Here is a 19,344-nt window from a genome sequence, read left to right as displayed (position 1 = left end):
GAGAGCACGCCCAGATGAGATTAGGGAAAGGCAGAAAGAAAAGCCCGGAACAGTCAGGGCTGTATACTGAATTTCCGCAGATGAACTTGGGTTTTCCTGAAGCGCGCGCCTAAGGTGTGGTCAGAGGAGGTAGGTCCCTTGGCCACTCATGAGAGCCAGTGCTGTGTGGGGAGGGCGGGGTTCCTCCCATGGCACCACCAGGACAACGGCCTCATCAGGCAGTGTGGGCTCTGGCTTGAGTCCTGCGTAGCCTGCAGATTCCTCGGGCTTTTCTTTCCCCTTTCCCTTGGGGCTTGTCCATACTGACGGGCAGTGTCCACCCCAACAGCTAGCCCTGTGCTTGGGAGAGAGTAGTGATCCTTGTCGTGATTGGAAAATACTTGCAGGAGGTGACTGCACTTTTATAGGGCAGTCACTGCAAACGGATTTCAATTAATTCAAGCAGGGAGTTTTCATTCATTCTGCATGTTTAGAAAGTTTATTCCCCGAATTTGGCAAATGACAGCAAACTTGGGCAAAGAGGGAAGGGGGGAAATGGGGTAGGGAGAGTGTGAACTCCTACAAAAACAAAGGCTCACCAAAGGTCCCTGTTATAGGATGCCTTGGACAACATGGACATGGGGAGTGACTGCTTAGGGACGTTTGATCTCCTTTGGGGGCAATGGTTGCACAATGCCACGAATGTACTCCATGCCATTGAATTGTATACTTTAAAATGGTTAGGAGCAGGGGTGCTATGGCATGGTGGGTAAAGCCACTGACTGCAATGCTGACATCTCATATGGGTGCCTATTCATGTCCCAGCTGCTCCATTTCGTGGAAGATGGCCCAAGTGCTTGGGACCCTGCTACCCACATGGGAGACCTGGATGAAGCTTCTGGCTCCTGGTTTCAGTTTGGCCTAGCCATGGTCATTGCAGCCATCTGGGGAGTGAACACGCAGATGGAAGATCTATCTCTCCCTCTCTCTTTATGACGTTGCCTCTCAAAATACAGAAATAAAAACCTATTTTAAAAAATGGTTAGGGGCAGGAATTTGTCCTAGCAATTAGGATGCTGGTTAAGATATCCACATCCAGGGCCAGCCAGTACTGTGGCATAGTTGGTTAAGCTACTACCCGCAACATCAGCCATATGGGTGCTGGAAGCTCCCTGTTGACAGCCTGAGAAAAGCAGTGGAAGGTGGTCCAAGTGCTTGGGCCCCTGCACTTAAGTGGGAGACCTGGAAGAAGCTCCTGACTTCAGCCTGGCCCAGCCCTCACTGTTGCCGCCATTTGGGGAGGGAACCAACAGATGGAAGCTTGCTCTCTCTGTCTCTCCCTCTCTCTCTCTGTAGCTCTGCCTTTCAAATAAATAAATAACTCTTAAAAAACACCCACATTGTATTGCGCATCAGAGTACCTGGATTCAAAGCCTGGCTCCAGCTCTGAACCCCAGCTTCCTGCTAACACAGACACGGGGAGGCAGCAGTGATGACACGACTCATTGGGTTCCTGCCCACATGTGGGAGACCTACAAAGAATTCCTGGCTCCTGATTTTGGCCTGCCAACTCCTGGCTGTTGTAGGCATTTGGGGAGTGAAACAGGGGATGGGAGCTCTCTGTCTCTCAAATAAAATAAATTCTGAAAAAATTGGGGGTCCAACATTGTGACACAGGAGTTAAACTGCTGCCTGCAACACAGGCATCCCATATGAGTTCAAATCCCAGGTGCTTCACTTCTGATCCAGCTCCTTGCTAATGTGCCTGGAAAAGCAACAGAAGATGCCCCAAATGCTTGGGCCCCTGCTCCCCACATGGGAAACCTGGGTGGAGTTTCAGGCTTCTGACTTCCACCTGGCTCAGCTGCGGAGACTACATCCAACTAGGGAGTGAACCAGCGGGTGGAAGATCTGTGTGTGTGTGTGTGTGTGTGTGTGTGTATCTTCCCACTCTCTGTAACTCTGTGTTTCAAATAAATAAATCTTAAAAAAAAAATTGGGGCTGGCACTGTGGCATAGAAGGTTTAGCCTCACCTACAATGCTGGCATCCCAGCATTGAATGGGTGTCCACTTAAGTCCTGACTGCTCCAATTCCAATCCAGCTCCCTGCTAATGTGCCTTGGAAAGCAATGGAAGATGGCCCAGGTGCCTGGGCCCCTGCATCCATGTGGGAGACCAGAATGAAGCTCCTGGATCCTGGCTTTAGCCTGGCCCTGCCCTGGCCATTGTGGCTATTTGGGGAGTGAACCAACTGGATGGAAGATTTCTCCTTCTCTCTGTCTTCTCTCTCTCTTTCTCTTTCCCTCTCTGTATCTCCACCTTTCAAATAAATAAATAAATAAATCTTTTAAAAAAATTTAAGGGGAAGGTATTAAGATGCTGCTTGGGAAACCTGCATCCCATATCAGAGCATGTGGGCAGGTTCAAGTCCTTGGCTCTGCTCCTCCTTACAGCTTCCTGCTCATATACACTCTGAAAAAACAGCAGATAATAGTCCAAGTGCTTGGGTCCCTGCCACCCACAGGGGAGACCTGGATTGAGTTCTTGGCTCCTGGCTTGCACCCGGCCACACTATGGCTACTGAGGGTATCTGGGGAGCAAACTAGTGGATGGAAGATATCATCCTGTCTGTCTCTGCCTCTCTCTCTGCCTTTTAAACAAAATAAATATAAATAATTTCTTTAAAAAATTAAAAAGTAGTTAACCTTCAATTACCTGAATTTTGTCTCAATTAAAAAAAAAAAAAGAACAGTGGGGGCCAGTGCTGTGGCATAGTAGGTTAAGCCTCCACCTGCAGTGCTGGCATCCCAACATGGGCACTGGATCCAGTCCCGGCTGTTCCAGTTCTGATCCAGCTCTCTGCTAATGACCTGGGAAAGCACTGGAAGATGGCCCAAGGGTTTGGCCCCTTGCACCTGCAAGGGAGACAATTTGGGGAGTGGAAATGGGAGACTCCAGCTGTTACAGCCATTTGGGGAGTGAATCAGTGGATGGAAGATCCCTTTCTCTGCCTCTCTGTCGGTAATTCTGCCTCTAAAAAAAAAAAAAAAAAAAAGAAAAGAAAAGAAAAGAAAGAAAGAAAAAAGAAACGAGCAGTAAAGTGTGTTTTGGGCACCATTATCTTCTACTAGGAACTCCTATATGTCGCTCCCCCTCTTCGTGGAGGAGCAACACAGGACCCTGCGCTGTTCTTTCATCTGCTCGGCCCTCCCCGGGTTTGCTGCTGGTTCTTCCCGGGTTGGCTACTATCCCTTCCACCTCCGTGGAAGGGCAGTTCCCCCTGGCCACATTCCCCACTTCCGCAGGGGAGCGGCACACCGCCGGCCGGCTCTTCTCGGGGGCTGCACAGGTTCCCTTAGATGTTCCCCATAGATGTTCCCGGTGCATGCCGTCTCTCTCCTCCTTTATAGTCCTCCTCCGCCAATCCTAACTCGGCTGCCCACACGCCGAGTACGCTGCTCTCCTCCAATCAGGAGCAAGTCCTACAGTTTATTAGTTGAACTGGAGGCAGCTGTGAGGAAGCTGTTTACTTCTCTCCCAGCGCCATATTGTGGGAGAGCAGATGCATAGAATAAGTCTTAATTCCAGTAACTCAGTCTAGTCCGGTTTGCAATAAGTCTTAATTCCAGTAACTCAGTCTAGTCCGGTTTGCTCCCCACACTATATGTTTCACTCAACATTTCTTTTCTTTTTTAATTCATTTTTTAAAATTTATTTGAAAGGCCGGCGCCGCGGCTCACTAGGCTAATCCTCCGCCTAGCGGCACCGGCACACCAGGTTCTAGTCCCGGTCGGGGTGCTGGATTCTGTCCCGGTTGCCCCTCTTCCAGGCCAGCTCTCTGCTGTGGCCCGGGAGTGCAGTGGAGGATGGCCCAAGTTCTTGGGCCCTGCACCCCATGGGAGACCAGGATAAGTACCTGGCTCCTGCCATCGGATCAGTGCGGTGCGCAGGCCTCAGCGCGCTGGCCGCGGCGGCCATTGGAGGGTGAACCAATGGCAAAGGAAGACCTTTCTCTCTGTCTCTCTCTCTCTCTCACTGTCCACTCTGCCTGTCAAAAAAATAAATAAAATGAAATGAAATAAAATTTATTTGAAAGCCAGAAGGGAGAGAGAGAGAGAGAGAGAGAGAGAGAGAGAGATCTTGCATCTGCTGATTCATTCCTCAAATGCTTGCAACAGCCAGGCCTGGGTTGGGCTGAAGCCAGGATTCAGGAACTCTATCTAGTGTTCCATATATGGGTGGCAGGGGCCCAATCCCATTTAAGCCATTATCTGCTCATCACCTTCCAGGTGCACATCAGCAGGAAGCTAGAAGTGGATAGCAGGGCTAGGACCGGAACCCAGGCACTCTGACATGGGATGCAGGCATCCCAAGTAGCATCTTAGCCACTGAAACCGGGCTATTACCTGTACTACCTGATGAATCTTTTTTCTTTTTCTTTTTTTTTTTTTTTTTTTTTGACAGGCAGAGTTAGACAGTGAGAGAGAGAGACAGACAGACAGAGAGAAAGGTCTTCTTTCCATTGGTTCACTCTCCAAACGGCCGCAATGGCCGGCGCGCTGTGCCAATCTAAAGCCAGGAGCCAGGTGCCTCCTCCTGCAGGGCCCAAGCACTTGGGCCATCCTCCACTGCCTTGCAGGGCCACAGCAGAGAGCTGGACTGGAAGAGGAGCAACTGGGACAGAATCCGGCGCCCCAACCAGGACTAGAACCTGGGGCACTGGCGCTGTAGGCGGAGTATTAGCCTAGTGAGCCGTGGCACCGACCTACCTGATGAATCTTAATCCTCTCAGGGGCATGTGCCTTTTCCAAAATGACAAAATTCAAAACTCTAAGAGACAAAAGCTTTCCAAGGCTTTGGTCATCATTCTACTGGGGAATTCTGGACTTGGGGGACACATCATCATCTCAAATTATGCCACGTGGGGCCAGTGCTGTGGCACAGTGCGTTAAAGCCCTGGCCTGAAGTGCCGACATCCCATATGGGCTCCGGTTCTAGTCCCAGCTGCTCCTCTTCCGATCCAGCTCTCTGCTATGGCCTGGGAAAGCAGTACAAGATGGCCCACGCCCTTGGGCCCCTGCACGCATATGGGAGACCCGGAAGAAGCTCCTGGCTTCAGATCGGTGCAGCTCTGGCCGTTGTGGCCATCTGGGGAGTGAACCAGTGGATGGAAGACCCCTCTCTCTGTCTCTACCTCTATCTCTGTAACTCTGTCTTTCAAATAAATAAAATAAACCTTTAAAAATAAATTATGTCATGTAAGTAGGCAGTTCCTGTGGAGCCACCCCCGGGGCAGTTTGACAGCATGGTCAGAGCAAAAGATAGTGAGTCTCCTGTGGGAGAGTCCCCAGGGAGAACACGATGTTGGAGCGGTATGCTTCCTTTTCTGCTCATATGGGGTTTCTCCCCAGAATTACAGAGAACTGATCATTTTCTGACTGCGAGGGAGATGTGCAGGTCAGTTTCCACCATTCCATTTCTGTGCAGTGGAGCCAGCAGGGCGAGGGGCTGTGAGCTGACTCCTATTCCATCAGCCCTCTTCTCTCAGTCACTGGCAGCTCTAATTGAAGACACTCAGCTCCCAGGGGTGAGGCTGTGAGCCTTGACCTGTAGACCCAAAGCCAACGGGTCAAGGGCTCCTGAGCACATGTCCCCCTCTCTGGGGACAGTCAAGTAGAATCTGCTGGACGTCACAAGGCTTAGAAGAAACACACAGATGAAAAGGCAGGTTCTATAGCCTGGGGGCTGGAGCTTTTCCAGAGACATCCATGGACAGCTTTCCTGGTACCTCTGCTGAGTTCCAGGAAGACCGGGAGGCCAGAGATGGGTACATTCGCCTTGGGTCAGCTCTCTCCACCAAGAGCACTGACCCTTCCCTGTCTCAGCCCTTATCTCTCTCCTCACCTGGGTACCTGTGGAGTGAGTAGGTGGCCTAAGTTCTTAGCAAACAGAGGGCTTCGGATAATAAGATGCAACACGGACACTGCTCTGGAGTCTGAGAAGCGCCAAGTTTAGAATCCTGACTCTCAATGCAAGAACAAGAGGGCATGATCCAGTTCAAAAATGGGCAAAGGACTTGAATAGACATTTCCCCAAAGAAAACACACAAATGGTCAACAAGAGTATCTGTATCATTAGGCACTGGGGGAATGCACATGAAAACTAGCACGTGGTACCACAGCTGCTAGGGTGCAAGGATGTGGGGAAACCAGAAGCTTTGTGCATTACCGGTGGGAGTGTGAAATGGCACAGCCATATGGAAAACAGTATGGTGGCTCCTCAAGAAATTAAAAATGGAAATCCCATAAGATGCAGCAGTTCCACTTCTGTGTATACCCCGAAGAATGGAAAGCAGTCTTGACCAGACCATCCACATCTGTATTATTCACAATGGCCAAAATGCAGAAGCCAGCACACGCTCATCAGTGGATGGACCAATCAACAAAATGTGGTATACGATGGAATGTCATTCAGCCTTAAAAAGGAAGGAAATTCTGGCACATCCGCAGTATGGATAAACCTGAAATTACACTAGTGAGACAAGCCAGTCACAAAAGACAAACACCGGGGCTGGCACTGTGGTGAAGCAGGTCAAGCCGCCGCCTAAAAGACCGGCATCCCATCCTGGAGCATCAGTTTCAGGCCCAGCTCCTCTACATCCAATCCAGTTTTTTGCTTATGTGCCTGGGAAGGCAGTGGAAGATGGTCCAAGCATTTGGGCCCTGCCACCTATGTGGGAGACCTGGATAGAGTTCATGTCTCCTGGCTTCAGCCTGGCCCAGCCCCGGGCTATTGCAGCCATTTTTGGAGTGAACCAGTGAATGGCAGCTCTTTCTCTGTCTCTTCTTCTATGTCACTCTGTCTTTAGATAAATAAAATAAGTATTTTTTTCAAAAAAGACGCTGTATGATCCCACATATATGTGACACCTGGAGTAGTCACATTCATAGAAAGAATGCAGGTTGCCAGGAATTGTGTGTTTATGTGAGGAGTTATTGTTTAATGTATATAGAGTTTCTGTTCTGCAAGACCAACTGCTGTGGAGATGGATGATGTTACTGGTTGCGTAACAATCGCAAATGCACGTGATAGTACTGAACTGTGTATTACAAATGGCTAAGGTGGTAAACTTTATATGTTAAGTACATTTCACCAAAATCAAATTTTTTTTGTTAATTTAAAAAGTGTTGAATATTAGCCGGCGCCGTGGCTCAATAGGCTAATCCTCCACCTTGCGGCGCCGGCACACCGGGTTCTAGTCCCGGTCGGGGCGCCGGATTCTGTCCCGGTTGCCCCTCTTCCAGGCCAGCTCTCTGCTATGGCCAGGGAGTGCAGTGGAGGATGGCCCAGGTGCTTGGGCCCTGCACCCCATGGGAGACCAGGAAAAAGCACCTGGATCCTGGCTCCTGCCATCGATCAGCGCGGTGCGCCGGCTGCAGCGGCGGCCATTGGAGGGTGAACCAACGGCAAGGGAAGACCTTTCTCTCTCTGTCTCTCTCTCTCACTGTCCACTCTGCCTATCAAAAAAAAAAAAAAAAAAAAAAAAAAAAAGTGTTGAATATTAGAATTACCATATGACCCAGGATTTCTACTCCTAGGTACACAAGTACACACAGAAGAATTGAAAATAGATACTCAAACAAATCCATGTACAAGCAATGCTCCTAGCAACCATTCATAAAAGCCAAAAAGTGAAAACCACCCAAATGACCCTCGATGGACAACTGAAGAAACAAAATTTGTCATATTTATACATAATGAAATATCATCTAGCCATAAAAAAAATGAAGACTATCCATGCTCTAACACAGATGAATCTCGAAAACATGCCAACAAAAGAGGCCAAACACAAGAGGTCACATATGTTGTGTGATTCACTTTATATGAGATGTCCAGAATAAGCAAAGCCACACACACACAAAGGCGACTGGGGACTGCCAGGGGCCGAGTGTGTGTAAGGACGGGGCCTAACTGTTTCATGAGTATGAAACTGGAGTGATGAAATATCTTGAGATTAGAAGTGATGGCTGCACGACAGTGCAAATGCACTGATGCCACTCAGTTGTTCAGTTTAATGTGGTCAATTATATGTTAATGGCTTTCACCTCAGCAGCAGCATCTACAACCACAGCCACAACGGAAGCCTGCAAAAAGCAAGGGCCCGGCAATCCACGAGGGAAGCGATCTGTCTCAACGTAACTGAGCGTTACCTTCAGACTCTTCTTGGAATCACTTGAAGGAGGTAATTTGTACATTGAGGTAATTAAGGCGGCTGACAGGAGAGATGGCAGATAGGCACTCTTAAAATCACAGTTCCCAAACACTGACAATTTGGGTCTGCGGCGAAGTGCTAATTGGTCTTAATTCGACACACACAGGCACATAGGAGACATCACAGACATGTATGTACTCATGGGCCATCCTGAGTCTGTCCTCCCTATGTTTCTAGTAGGCCCTCCTTTCACTATGCATTGATGACGATGACAGATGTTGGTTGGACTTTGTCATTCTTTAGGGGGGTGTTATTTGTTTTTAATGTTCTAACATGGTCAAATAAAGTTAATCCAAATCCTAAAAACCACACACATGCACACACACGAATGTAACTCAGACAGGCCTTCTTTACAAATGTGGCACTGAGGCATGGATCCCCACTGCCAACCCTCTCCTTCCTGCTACACCCACTGTTTCCATCACAGGGCTGACCACTCTTCCAGGAATGCTGGACCTAGACCGATTGTGAAGTTGGGATATGGAACCAGCCTGCAGGGACCCAGTCTCCTAACCCCTGCCAGCCACCTGCCTGGGGCTGTGGTCACCTCCCCAGCACCCCTGCCAGAGGGCTGCTCAGACTGTCTTCGCCACTGAAGGTTCCAGTGTACATCAGGTCCACAGCCCCGACTGTAGGAGGCTCTTCCCTGCACTGGGCCAGTCTGTAACGCCCACACACCAATCCCATTTCTGCCCCCTGGCTTCATCACGAGCTGTCTAATCCCTCTTCCATTCCATGGAGCACCTCACAAAAATTACTCCCCCAAACCTCCTTTTCCAGGCTAAACACCCCCACGCATCTTCTCAGGCCATTCTGCACAAAGCCATTGTCTTCACTACTCTCCTGACCTTGGTTCTCTCTGGCTTTGTTCTTCACAAACTATGGATCTCAGAAGGGAGAACATTCCAGAAGGGGTCAGCTCCTGGGAGTCTCTTCTGGACACTGATCTCCAATAAATGCAGCTAGAGGTCCGGTCTCAGTGTTTCACATCTCACAGCTGCCTCCCTCACCCGCCCAGGGCCTGTTTCACACATTCATGGCCAAGCCATGAATCCACGGGTGTCCTTTAAAAAGATCATCTTGTTGGGTTCGTTCTACTGCTCCAGTCTGTTGGATGTTCGGAGCCTGATCCACCAATGTACCCATTCTCTCTCCCAAGCCTACCGCTTGAGAACTTGATAAGCCCACCCTCAATGCTGTTCTTCCTCCAAATCCTCATTGATGACCTGGCAGAGGACAGGCCCAGCTGTGCAATCCCTTCCGTCCCTCTGACAGTGACCTGTGAACAGCACTCATGGAGTGTGGTTGTGCCGAACCACCCACCATCCACGGTAGGAGGTGTGTCATCCGGTCCACATTTCTTCTTCCTGGTGAGGATCTCACGGGTGACACTGGCAGCCCTTCTCTTCCTGAAGCTGATGACGCTGAGGTGTAAAGCTACAGGGGCAGGGCGTCACATGTGGTGAGCAAGCAAACGTCGCCTTCGTCACAGACAAGAGGTACTTATACTGGGGCAGGCATTTGGCCTAGTGGTGAAGATGCCCTGGTCCCATATCAGTGCTGGAGCCCAGCTCCAGAGACTCAGGCTTCCTACTCATGCAGACTCCGGGAGGTAGCAGTGATGGGTTCAAGTGGTTGGGCCTCTGGCACCCACGTGAGAGACCTGGACTGAGCTCCTAGCTCCTGACTTTGGTCCCCTGGCTGCTGCGGATATTTTGGGGTTGAACCAGGAGGTAGGAGCGCGTGCTCTCTCTCTCTCTCTCTTTCTCTCCTTCTCAGATGAATAAATAAGCCTAAAAAACCCTCATAGAATAATAAAAATGGCTTTCCAATTCTAAGACACAACACCTTCCACTGGCAACCAAATGTAAACATTAGGCAGCTGAAATCAATAGAAGCAGCACTGATTTCCAAGAGCTGGAGCCCAAATCCTGGCTCTCCTTCCAGATTTTCCATGCTCTGAGGTTAACAGTATCTGCCTCCTCCACCTCCACCCTCTGAGCTGTCAGTGAGATCAGGCAGGTGAGAGAGCTCTGAAAGTTAAGTCAGACGGAGCCAACACAAAAGAACAGTATTATGATTATTACTAAATAATTTATAAATAACTCAGAGATACCATTTCCATTGGCAGAAACCTGCCTGTTAAGCTGAGGAGGGACCTATAGGTACTCAGGCTGCCAGAAGGAACAGGGCTCTCAGCACAGAACAGCTGGAGACTGCGATGAGAAGACTCCTCCTCTCCTCTTCCCTTCCTTCCCCTCTCCTCCCCTCACCACTCCTCTCCTCTCCTGGTAGCAAACACCTCCTCTCTCATCCCAGACCAGAGCTGAGGCTGGCCTATACAGAGAGGGTACTGGGTCATCCTGCCACTCTCACAGCTTGGCTCCTGGGCTGCAGGAACACGGGTCCCTTGTTGAGACCCGTGCCGGAGTAAATGGCAGAAGGGTCCTGGCAGGTAACCAAGAGCCAGGAGCTTTTAGCTTCCCTGTGATGGACCCTAACCAGTTGCTGAGCTCCCGTCTCTGGTGGTAGGTCCCAAGAACACCAGGCTTTGGATGCTCACATTCTCAGGGCGGGTGCCCAGAAACACTGTTCTCGTCTCAGCTGAGGAGGCTTGCCATCCTCACTAAGAAAAGATCTCGGAGTCAAAGATATCCCACATTGGACATATGGAAGCTGGCACGGCCAACCACACACCCCCAGGAAAAGAGCAGCAGTTCACACAGGAGGCAAAAAGTGGCCTAAGAAAGTCTCCTCCCCTAGCCCATCAAAGGTTGGTTCCCAGCGTCCAGGGAGAAAAAGTGCTGAGGGCAGGTCAAAAAACGAAGAATGTATACGTAATTGTTGGCCAGACGCTAGGAAGATCGGGCCAATGAATCAATCTATTAACAGATCAGGGAGTTTACACAGAAAGGGGCTGGGAGGAGGAAGCCCAGAAGGGTGGTAACAATCCCAATCAGCAATTTCCTGGATCCCACTGGTCTACCAGTTACCCTCACTCAACCACACTTACAACACTGTCCCTTAATACCAGCAGGCTGCTGAAGTCACTCCAGAATCATTACAGGACACACGAAAACGAACTTAGACTTGCACAGCCACTGATGACTTATCCATGTAGCTTTAAATAGATACCTATCTTTCTCTCATCTTATTTCCTTCGGTCACAGACCCACACAGAGGTGGTGCCTGGCTCTATACATTCGTGAGTGCAGGAACAAACTCAGAGGAATCTCTACATCTTGGAGGTTAAAATGCTGCTTCTTAAAGGAGGAGAGTCGTGGCCACGTTCAGCTGAGCCTGGTGTTACAGGCTGGACTGTGTGCCTCTCCAACTCAAACTCTAAAGTACGGCTGGTGTTGTGATGCAGCAGGTTAAGCTACTGTTTGCAGCGCTGGCATCCCACATTAAAGTGCTAGTTGGAATCCTGGCTGCTCTACTTCTCTGGTCCACTTCTGCTAATGTACCTGGGAAGGCAGCAGAAGATGGTCCAAGCACTTGGGCCCCTGAAACCCATGTGAGAGACCTGGATGGAGTTGCTGGATCCTGGCTTTGGTCTGACCCAGACCCTGATGTTGCAGCCATTTGCAGAGTGAACCAATGGACAGAAGATCTCTCTCACTCTCACTCTCTCATGCTGCTTTTCAAATAAATAAACCTTTAAAAAAAGGGGGGTGGGGCAGTGCTGTGGCACAGCAGGGTAAAGCCCTGGCCTGAAGTGTCAGCATCCCATATGGGCACCAGTTCTAGTCCTGGCTGCTCCTCTTCTGATCCAGCTCTCTGCTATGGCCTGGGAAAGCAGTAGAAGATGGTCCAAGTCCTTGGGCCCCTGTATCTGCATGGAAGATCCAGAAGAAGCTCCTGGCTCCTGACTTCAAATTGGCGCAGCTCTGGCCATTGAGGCCATTTGGGGAGTGAACCAGAGGACAGAAGACTTCTCTCTCTCTCTCTCTCTGTCTCTACCTCTACCTCTCTAACTCTTTCAAATAAATAAAATCTTAAAAAAAAAAAATCTCACTCCTTAATCCCTAATAATGTAACCACGTTTCAAGATGGCATCTTTGAAGAAGTGATTAAGTTACAATGAGGCCACTAGGATGGAGCCCTAACACAATATGATTGGTGTCTTGATTAAAAGAAGAGACCTCAGGGGCACAAGTACACAGACAGCTGGCCAACCTTATAGAAAGGCAGCAACTGGGCAGTCACCTGGAAGCCGAGTAGAAGCCTTAGGAGAAATCAACCCTGCCAGCACCTTGATCTTAGACTTCCAGTTTCCAGAACTGTGAGAAAACAAACACCTGCTGTTCAAGCCACCCAAGTCTGTCTTATTTTGTCCTGGCAGCCCTAGAAAATGAACACAGGCGGTCTACTTGAAAACCACTCATGTTTTCCAAATCAGAGAGAAACAGTATAGATGGCAGAGGACACAGGCCTCCTAACCTTGGCTGTCATCACAGTTCAAAAGTACCTCCCTCCTTGCTCTCACCTCTCACAGTGTAGCACAGCCAAGACAAAGACAATCTCATGACCCCAGGTCACTGGCAAATACTGGCCGACTGGGGCCTTGGGGTTGAGGCAGTCTACAAGGACAGGGCAGCCCTAAGTAGCTCCCAGGCCGCAGGCAGGGAGTGATCAACTCCTTGTATGAGTTCTGATTAATCAGCAAGGGCTTGCTGTAATTCCAGAGAGAGGGGACAAGAGGACCAACGGCAGAGTGAGGCAGCCACCAGCAGACTCACGGGTTTGCTGAAGCAACTGTGACCATCTGCCTTTGGTTGGGAAATCCCTACCCTCTAGGTTCCACCTAGTGTTCTGTTCCCCTCCTCTCAATCCTTGCACTCCCGGCTCTTGGTAGGCCTTAGGCTTCCCACTGAGTGTAAGGTTAGCAGAACCATTCCCCTGGGACCAAAGAGGTGGACTCCAATGCTTACTGCTCCTCCGGGGCCCAGACACACCAAGCCAATCATCCTTGGAAGGGCAGACAGGACCCGGGGCTCTCCATGCTGGCAGGAGGAGCCAAGAGGGCCTTCGAGAGCTACCTGGAGGCCCTGTCTGCAGGGGCTGGGAGAACTTGCAGAGGGGACTGTCAGGGGCCTCCACTTTTCCAGGGATGGCAGGGTAGGCCAGAGCAGCCAGTTCAAATGCAGAAGCCCTAGGCAGAGAACGACTGAGGGACTTTCAGGATTCACAGCCACCCTTCCAGCTCCAGCTAAGGCCTGCTGGTCCCCTTCCTGTCTCTTCAGTCACGGGCCAGGAGCTTATTTACACGTGGGGGTGTTTACACAGTGCAGAGCCATGGCCAGCCAAGAAGCACACAAACCTCAAACCTGGAGCCTCCCTGTCCCAACCTCACTGACTGAACCACGGAAGGAAAGTGGAACCAGAGCTCTGTCCATGGGGACAGACTGGAGTCCTGTTAGGCCAGCTTTGCAGCAACACCCTACCCCTCCACTTGGCCCATTGTGGACGGGGCTTGGAGCTGGCAGGAGCCGGCACATGCTGGGGGGGGACAACGCCCCGGCTGGAGTTCTAGCTCCCAGCTCCACAGCGCATGCCCCACCTCACCTCCAGTATTTTTCTGCTGGAACCAAACAGCTTGACCTGTCCCCAGCCAGCTCGATGAGGCCAATGTGGGAAAGCACAGGGCACACTTCTAGACTGTCAAAGACACCCTCTTCGTTATTCTCTGCAAGGTTAGTGGAGACAAAAACCAAACCAAACGAAACCAAATCAAAAGAAACCAAAATCCCTTTCATATAGATGTGACAGCCCAAGGAGCAGAGAACGCCACTTGTGGCCACTCAGCCGCTGCAACCAGGGCCAGCCCCAGTCCAGCGTTCACATTTACTACCTTGGAAATTTCCGTTCCAACTGTCCCTCCTCATCTGTGCGTGACTCGGCAATGCTGGGTGAGAGGGGTCTGGGCCTGTCTGGGGGCTGGGGACACCCAAGGACATGGGGTCAAGGCACCCTACGACGTCTTCCGCAAAGCCTAAGCTGTCTGTCCTTGTCTCCCTCTTTTGATTTGTTTGGTTTAAAATATTTAACCCGAGGCACGATGAAGTGTCTCGTTTGCAGCGCGCTCCTGGACCATTAGACTGGGACTGCGCGCTCATTATGCTGATGAACGCACTACTTAGCCATGCAAATTCCAGGAGCGGCAGGCTCTGAGAGGGGCGCTGTTCAAGGTACGCCATCGAGGGCTGATTTAATTACACAGCCATTCAGTGGGCCAAGCAGAGCAATTTTTAGCCAACTGTTCTAGTAAATATTATGGGAAACCCTGTTACAGAGTGCTAATTCTGGCTCAGCGTTCTCACGTGTGCCCAGTTTCAGCTCTCATTCAAGCACGCACAGGGGTCCCCAAAGATGCTACTGCGGTGGCCAGACAATCGCACAGATATTGCATTAGCTCCATGCCATCCTGCAGTTGATTATCAATTTCCTAAACATTATAAACATCTGAGCACCACGGTCACCTACCTAGAAGAGGGGACATGAACTTTAAAAAAAACAAAAAAACAAAAAAACAAACAGCCCTGGGCCGGCTTTCCTGTGTCTCTCCCTTCCCCATGTCTCCCAGGGACTCTGCCAACTGCTCCCAGCTCCCGGGCCGGCTTCGGGGCGGGTTGTCAGATGACACTGCTCTTTTCAGTTTGACAAAACAACCACTGCAAACTCAACAATACCCAACCGTGCACCCACGCTCTCGGGCCGCCCCGTAGGAAATGGCATCATCACTTTCATTTTACTCCCTCTGCTACAGACCAAGCAAAACAACACATCCTGAGACAATTGTCAGGGTATCTGATGGCGGCGGGGCGGCCGGGAGGGTCCACTCCCGCTCCCCGGATGTTATCTAGTGACCTGTGGCAGCAATGAACCACCAGGAGCTGCCAGAACCCTCGGCGGCACACGCGCGTTCGCCACCCTCTCTCCCAGTGCAGACGCGGATTTCACTTTGCACAGTTGGAACCGAAACTCTCACGCATCCCCGTTTCTTCAGAAAACTCTATAAATAACCCAGGATCAGCAAAATTATGCAAAACATCCTGCTAGGAGAAGAAATGTAAACTAAAACCACTTACAGAGACTCAGGCTGCCAACTTAATCTGATGCTACGACGACTGTAAACATGCTGTACTTTTGGAACCTGAAGCGATCCACATTAGCACGGATGCCACGGCAGAAAAGAAAAAAAAATCTACAAAGGACAAAAAAAAAATCGCAACGAGCAAACAACAACAACCAAAGCTCCAACGCAGAGCAACGTGATTCAGTATTCTGCACAGTGCACGACCCCGACGGCTGACCAGCTGCAGTCACTACCAGCTATCTCGCCTGCACACGCCAACTGTTTTGACTACAGGCACTTGTTAAACACAGAGTTTCAGGTCCTACCAGTTGGACACCAGAAGTTCATAGAACTGACCCAGTGCCAAGAACAACAGGCTCAGAAAGCGAAACGGCTGCCTCGTGCGAGTGTTTTTGTTAACTGTTTATGCGAGCCCCGAAGCAACTGGGTAACAATTAAGAATAAAAAAGAACTTAAATAACAAAAGCAAAAAGATTACCACCTTGAAGGAAATGTAGATGTTGGCAGATAAAGGACCCACGTCAAGCTACTTTATTGGTGGGGTGCGGGGGAGGGGAGGTGTCACATGACACGCTGCGTTTATTAGCAGGAGGCAATGAGTGCTTCCTTGATGCATCTTTTACTAAGAGATTGACAAGAGATTTGCAAACCAGAGGGTGACGGCAGCAGTGCGGGAATTTGGAAGTGGTGAAAAGCCCGTAGGAGAAAAAAGGGACGTTACTGAATTGAGTTTCTGTAGACGCAAGAAAGGAATTCCAAGTCCCCTCTCAGCGTGTGGTGGGGCCACTGAGACACACAGCAATCCTCCAGAATCTGGCCTGGGGGTAGGGGACAGCGTCCCCAGGCCGTTTACTGACCCTGCTGGCCAGAATCCTAGGAAAGGGGACCAGCTTTCACCCTGATCTGGACCGGAGTCTCTATGCTTGCTGCCATACTGGTGACAGCACATTCTTTCCACCTGGAAAGATGAAAATGGACACTTGAATTGCTTATCAAGCAAAGTTTTCCATTTCTTAGAATCCAGACAATTAGCTAGGTGAAAAATGTAGAGTTCTCTGAGGATTTGAGAATGTGGAGTCCTGCGAGAACTGGGAGGTAGATGTAAGAGTGAGAAATAATCTGTCCTGGATGGACTTAAACCTAGTGCCCAATCTGCCCTATCTCTCTCTCTCTCTCTCTCTCTCATCCATCCATCCATCCGTCCATCCATCCATCCATCTTATCATCTACTGATCTGATTTAATGACTGTTAGTAAAATGGAGCAGTCCTGATGCCATCCTAGGCTCTAGCCCCCCCCCCCCCCCATTGCTGGAAGCCAGGTAGCCACATGGCCCAACTACCGCTGTCAGCCCCACCCCCATCCTAATGGGATTTGCTGCTCCTACTTCCCTGCCCCCCCCCCCAAAGTTTTAAAAGGACCTGCTCCTGAGCATGTGGCTCTCTTTCTCTCCATCTCCTGGTCTCTGTCTGTCTCTGGATCTCTCTCTTATGTTCTTCTTTTTCCTTCTTCGCCCCTTCCCTCCAGTCAATAAGGTTTCTCCCAATAAACGCTTTCCCTTACTCTGGTGTTTGGTGTGTTTTGTGGCGGCCTTACAATGACTAAAATGTTTCCCCTTCTCCACTCAACGAGAGTAGGGTAAATTAATGATTAAGTAGAAACAGGTTGTTTGAAGAAACCACTGTAACCATGTGCCAGAAGCATGCTTATCCTGGAGAGAGAGAGTCGCTCCTCTGGCTTCAGGGGTCACCAGGGGTATGGTGGTGAACAGGAACCCACACAGTGGCTGTCCCTTTCCTCCCAAAGGAACCCACATTTCTCTGCACACTGTAGACATTATTTCACTGGGATCTGAAACGGAGCCCCCTAGAGTGAAATGCAGCAGTTGCCACACAGAGAGGTCACTAACAGAATCACACGGGCTGCTCTGATCTGAGAGTCTGGGACAAAGGAAGGAGAAGAGGGGGAAGCAGGTGTGGGGTGGGGAGAGAGGAAGGCAGAGGGATGCAGTGCGAGAGAAGGCTCACTTCCCATGAAGTGAGTCCACAACCAGCTCCTGCCTCATGGCGGGCAACGGACAGGTTAAAGTGGCCCCAGAACAGCCTTGCACTTAGAGTTCCACTAATGTGCTGCCCCTGTCGGGTCAGGGGTTGAGCTGGTGGTTAAGAGGCCTGTGTCCCACATCAGCGCCTGCTTTTGATTCCAGGCTCTTGACTCCAGCTTCCTACTAATGCAGACACCGGGAGGCAGTGGTTGATGGAGCAAGTAGTTGGGGGGTCCTGCCACTTATGTGGGAGACTTGGACTGAGTTCCTAGCTCCCACTTGTGGGCATTTGGCATTTGGGGGAGTGAACCAACAGACAGGAGCTCTGTGTGCCTGCCTCTCAAAACAAACAAAACTAAAAAGCCTGTACTGTTTGTATGTCTCATTTTAGCACACTGTATTACTGGGTTCTCAGAAACATCCTGTGAGATGGGAAGAGCTGCTGTTATCTCCCCATTTTTAAAAAAAAAAAGATTTATTTATTTGAAAGGCAGAGTTACAGAGAGGCAGAGAGAGAGAGAGAGAAAGAGAGAGTGAGAGAGAGGTCTTCCATCCGCTGGTGCACTCCCCAGATGGCTGCAATGGCTGGAGCCGTGGCGATCCAAAGCCAGGAGCCAGGAGCCAGGAGCCTCTTCCAGGTCTTGTACGCTGGTGCAGGGGCCCAACGACTTGGCCATCTTCTACTGCCTTCCCAGGCCACAGCAGAGAGCTGGATTGGAAGTGGAGCAGCCGGGATGGGAACCGGCACCCATATGGGATGCTGGCACTGCAGGCAGCAGCTTTATCCACTATACCACAGTGTCAGCACCCACCCCCATTTTTTTTAATAAATTGAAAAAATTTTTTAAAGATTTGTTTTATATTTTATTTATTTGAAAGGCAGAGTTAGAGAGAGACAGAGAGATCTTCTATCCACTGGTTCTCTCCCCCAAATGACTGCAATGGCCAGGGCTGGGCCAAGTAAAAGCCAGGAGATTCATCCTGGTTTCCCATGTGGCTTCAGGGGCCCAAGGGCTTGGGCCATCTTCTGCTGCTGTCTCAAGCACATTAGCAGGGAGCTGGATTGGAAGCAGCCCAGCCTTGAACTGGTGTCCATGTGGGATACTGGCATTGAAGGCAGCAGCTTAATTTGCTGTGCCACAATGCTGGCCCCATATCATCCCCATTTGACAAAGAAGGAAAACCGAGGTTCAGGGAAACTTGTGACTTTTCCAAGGTCATGTGGTCAGGAAAGCTTTAAATGTCCAGTCCTAGGTCTTAGCCGCACAAACAATGACTTGCTGGGTACAGGGTTTTATTAGTAGCAAAGCACTTTAAAAGGGGTGAGCTTTACTTTTCCCATTTTCCTAGACAAGTAAACAGACTTGGAGAGGCTACGTGATTTGGCAGGGCCATTGGGCAAACCATAAACAGCACCAGATCTCCCAACTCCGGGCCCAGCCCTCCTTGCTTACCTCTATCATGTTTCTAGAAAACAGAATGATGGTACTAAAAGGTCAGTGAAGTCGCCTGCTTGTAAAAGCATGGCATCTCTCCTGGTTTTCTGCTGGTCTTCCTGGCTTCTCTGCATCAGTTCCGAGAGGAGCCTTCCTGTCCCTGCTGTGGAGCGAGTGCTAGACACCTGCGCTCTAGGACAGCTATGTCAGTGGAAAGCAACCACCTCCACTGAGTGGGCACCCTGTCCTTCTCTGATCTGATCGATTCACTCATGGGCCAGTCCCTGGATTCTCACCCAGTCCTACTCCGAGCAGCAGCCAGAGCAGAATGTCCCAGGAGACCTGCCAGACTGTACGTTAGGTGGCTTGTATGCTCAAGGCATGCAGCACGCGCACGTGTGTGTGAGTGTGTGTGTGTGTGTGTGTGTGTAAGGGATCTGACCTGCTGCAGTTCTGCTGGGCTTGGTGGAGGTAGGAGGGTGGGGGGTGGTCTCTTCCCCAACACGTGCCTTGG

At 50.3% G+C, this 19,344-nt stretch overlaps 1 protein-coding gene and 1 long non-coding RNA gene across 26 annotated transcripts in view; one reads left to right on the top strand and one right to left on the bottom strand.

Moving 5' to 3' along the window:
• On the top strand, positions 1 to 1,373 carry LOC138849039 (uncharacterized). Its single transcript, XR_011387373.2, has 2 exons — positions 1 to 129; positions 805 to 1,373. It is a non-coding gene; the product is annotated as an uncharacterized LOC138849039 (long non-coding RNA).
• ATXN7L1 (ataxin 7 like 1) overlaps positions 1 to 19,344 on the bottom strand; it is a 285,586-nt gene that overhangs the window by 73,164 nt on the left and 193,078 nt on the right. For 3 of the 25 annotated variants that reach the window (XM_089328456.1, XM_070071156.2, XM_089328458.1), the window contains exon 1: positions 15,344 to 15,647. The exons of 21 other annotated variants lie outside the window; for them this stretch is intronic. The gene's annotated coding sequence lies outside the window, so the exon portion shown is untranslated. Of the gene's footprint in view, positions 1 to 15,343; positions 15,648 to 19,344 lie in introns of those variants that run through there. One more of the 25 variants, XM_089328461.1, reaches the window with a different exon arrangement.

This window comes from Oryctolagus cuniculus, chromosome 3 (genome assembly GCF_051225735.1).
Source record: "Oryctolagus cuniculus isolate XC-2025 breed Fujian yellow rabbit chromosome 3, ASM5122573v1, whole genome shotgun sequence".
NCBI classification, from domain to species: Eukaryota; Metazoa; Chordata; class Mammalia; order Lagomorpha; family Leporidae; genus Oryctolagus; species Oryctolagus cuniculus.
The sequence above is the reverse complement of the archived record's forward strand: the minus strand, read 5'-3'. Positions and strand labels throughout refer to the sequence as shown.